Source organism: Pleuronectes platessa, chromosome 15 (genome assembly GCF_947347685.1).
Source record: "Pleuronectes platessa chromosome 15, fPlePla1.1, whole genome shotgun sequence".
In the NCBI taxonomy this organism is placed as follows: domain Eukaryota; kingdom Metazoa; phylum Chordata; class Actinopteri; order Pleuronectiformes; family Pleuronectidae; genus Pleuronectes; species Pleuronectes platessa.
The window spans coordinates 823,443-827,135 of NC_070640.1; the positions used below are offsets into that span (position 1 = coordinate 823,443).

Consider the following 3,693-nt stretch of genomic DNA (forward strand, 5'->3'; position numbering starts at 1 on the left):
TCAAACTGGGAAAACGCACGCGCAGAGAACCGCCTTCTGCGCGTTCACGGACCCGCGGAAAAACAAGCACTCCGAGTTTAATTTGAATAAAAGCGTCTATATTTAAACTTTACTAAGTTTAAAAATGATCCAGGATTTATTGGACGATTTATCTGCATTTATTTAATCATTTTGGTCATCTTATTCAACAAACAAGTCGACAAACATTACACTTCTCAACTTCCTGCTCTGCTGGAGGAAGTTCAGGTCTCAGTGTGTTGGAGGTTTGAAGACATTCAAGTATAATATATATATATATATATATATATATATATATATATATATATATATATATTTATATATATATATATATAAATATATATATATATAAATATATATATATATATATATAAAGAATCTGATGATTTTAGTTTACAATATTTGTTGTATATGAAGATACGATTAGTTATAATATAAGATACACTTTGAGGTGAAGTGTAAAAAATGAAATATGAAATAAAATGAGGTAATAAGAAATGAAAATATCGTTAAATAAAATAGGAATAGGTGTTATAATATAATATGATCTCACAGTATGGAGACTCGTTGATGATTAGGCTGAAGCTCAGTTCTATGATTTGATGAGATCCAGTGAACAGTCATGACCCTGGGGTTAAACACTGTTGATCCAATAAAGGTTAGAAGGAAATCAGCAGAATCTCCTCATGTTTAGCAACAACAGTGTAAAAGAGAGAATCTGTGGAGCAGGTGAAAGAAAGTGAAGGAAACCTCTCAGGTCACTGTTGTCTCGATACAGAAGCCATGACCTCCTGTAACAGAGCAACACGTCCAGTTAGGACTGTTCAGGCCTCACCACAGAGCATGCTGGGAGCTCTGGAGCTTCTCCAGCGGGAGCAGCGACTTCACACCTGCAGCTTTTCTTCAAAGACCAATCAGAGGCAGTTTTACTGCTGATAAACACAGAGCATCTGAACGAATCCTGTGGAAACGATGCTTCACCACATGAAGGGATCTTTGTCAGACTCTGAGTGTAACTTCTCCGCCTCATGTGTTGGACCTACAGTTTCCCTGAGGCTGGTGTTTAATAGTGTTTCCAGAGCTTCACATTATAAACACATCCTTCAAACTGGTGTTTTCCCAGATGCTTTCAAAGAAAAACCATTAAGAATCTTTGGAATCATTGAGCAGCGACAGGAAAACATCCAACCTCCATGTAATAAGATACTTGAGAAATTCACTTCTCCCTAAAAGAAAAGCTTTAGAGCTCATCACTGAAATAATCACCTCAGACGAAACTCTGATGAAAACAAAGTTTAGATTCTAATCCTCTGAATCTGACCACAAGTATATGTGATACTTCATTCATCATCTTGACATTGATTGTCTTTGTGTTTTATTGATTAATGGCATACTGATTATCAATAAAATGGATTCTATCACAATAAAGTGTCAGACTCATACTGCTGTTGAATAAAAACAGAATTATTCTGGTTCACTTCTTCACATCTTTCTTGGTTTCCTCTCTTCTGGTTTTCTTATTGTCAGCAGGTCTATGAAGCTGCAGTCTGAGGAGCCACCCTGTGGCCAGAGAGGGGAGGTGCAGATCAGCACCAGCTGACAGGAAGTCCATATTCATGGGGGGAAACTTCAAAATAAAAAAAGAGTCCAGTACCCTTTGTAGCTGTCCACCTGCCCCTGTCCCTGTTTCCTAGCTCCTTGTCTCGCCTGTCTCCTGTCTCCTTGTCTCCTGTGTCCCTGTCCATGTCCACAGTCTCTATATGAAGTGACAAACCAGTGATGGGCGAGGCTAAACGTTGGTTGACATCTGATTGGTTCTTTAAACATGTGAGAAACTCTACACACACACACACATACATGTTTGTACTTCTATCTCAGTGATGACACTCATTGGTACAATACAGTTCTTAGACCCTTACTCTAATCTTAACCATCACAACTAAATACCTAAACTTAACCCTAACTAACTCTAACTCTAACTAACTCTAACTCTAACTCTAACTAACTCTAACTCTAACTCACTCTAACTCTAACTCTAACTAACTCTAACTCTAACTCTAACTAACTCTAACTCTAACTCACTCTAACTAACTCTAACTCTAACTCTAACTCTAACTCTAACTCTAACTCACTCTAACTATAACTCTAACTCTAACTAACTCTAACTCTAACTCTAACTCTAACTCTAACTAACTCTAACTCTAACTCTAACTCTAACTCTAACTAACTCTAACTCTAACTCACTCTAACTAACTCTAACTCTAACTCTAACACTAACTAACTCTAACTCTAACTCTAACTCTAACTCTAACACTAACTAACTCTAACTCTAACTCTAACTCTAACTCTAACTAACTAACTCTAACTCTAACTCTAACTAACTCTAACTCTAACTCTAACTAACTCTAACTAACTCTAACTCTAACTAACTCTAACTAACTCTAACTCTAACTCTAACTCTAAGTAACTCTAACTAACTCTAACTAAGTCTAACTCTAACTAAGTCTAACTCTAACTCACTCTAACTAACTCTAACTCTAACTCTAACACTAACTAACTCTAACTCTAACTAACTCTAACTCTAACTCTAACTCTAAGTAACTCTAACTAACTCTAACTAAGTCTAACTCTAACTCACTCTAACTAACTCTAACTCTAACTCTAACTAACTCTAACTCTAACTCACTCTAACTAACTCTAACTCTAACTCTAACACTAACTAACTCTAACTCTAACTCTAACTCTAACTCTAACTAACTCTAACTCTAACTCTAACTAACTCTAACTAAGTCTAAACCAGGTCTTATCCCTCACACAGATACGAGTGTGGACCGGTCAAAATGTCCTCACACTGTAAGTCTATGCTTAAAATGGTCCTCACAATGATATGAGTACAGGAACCCACACACCCACTTCCTCTTCTCTTGGACTTCCTCCTCCTCATTAGCCGCCCCCCCCCCCCCCCCCCCCCCCCCCCCCCCCTCCACACACACACCCACACACACACACACACTCTGTCACTCTGACACACGCAGCGGGACTGAGTGGAGCTGTGTGTCCGGAGAGGACTGATGGTGAGTGTTTGATTCTGATCCGTGTGTGTCCATGTGTCCCCATGTGTCCGGGTGTGTGTGTCCATGTGTCCGTGTGTGTGTGTGTCTGTGTCTGTGTCTGTGTGTGTTTTCTCTGTGCAAAGCTATGAGCAGGTTATTGATGTTATCTGATCAGCTGATCGATCTTCAGTGGAACAGTTACATGTGTGTGTGTGCCTGTGTGTTCGTGTGTGTGTGTGCGTGTGTGTGTGTGTGTGTGTGTGTGGATTGACAGTGCTTCAGGAAACTGGAGAAGAGGTGCGACCACTCCCAGTGTGTGTGTGTGTGTGTGTGAGTGTGAGGTTGTGAGTGTGTGAGTGTGTGTGTGTCACTTGTATCATAAACTCTGTACAGAAACCTTTTTCATTATTGTTATTATTAGTGTTGTTATTATCACTAATATTATTGTTATTAATTATTATTATTACACATTATACGTTCAATATTTGAGATGCTTTTTACTCATTAATCCTCAGAATATGATAAGATAATATTTGTCAGAGTAAAACAGAGAAATGTGGAAATGAAGATAAACAACATCCAACATATTTACTGTCAAACTGTTTATACAGAACTAACGAGT

General features: G+C 38.3%; 1 protein-coding gene across 1 annotated transcript in view; it reads left to right on the forward strand.

The window, feature by feature from the left end:
* Window positions 1-2,991: 2,991 nt before the first annotated feature.
* rhogb (ras homolog family member Gb) overlaps window positions 2,992-3,693 on the forward strand; it is an 8,196-nt gene continuing 7,494 nt past the window's right edge. Inside the window, exon 1 of the mRNA XM_053441162.1 lies at window positions 2,992-3,092. The gene's annotated coding sequence lies outside the window, so the exon portion shown is untranslated. The remainder of the gene's footprint in view (window positions 3,093-3,693) is intronic.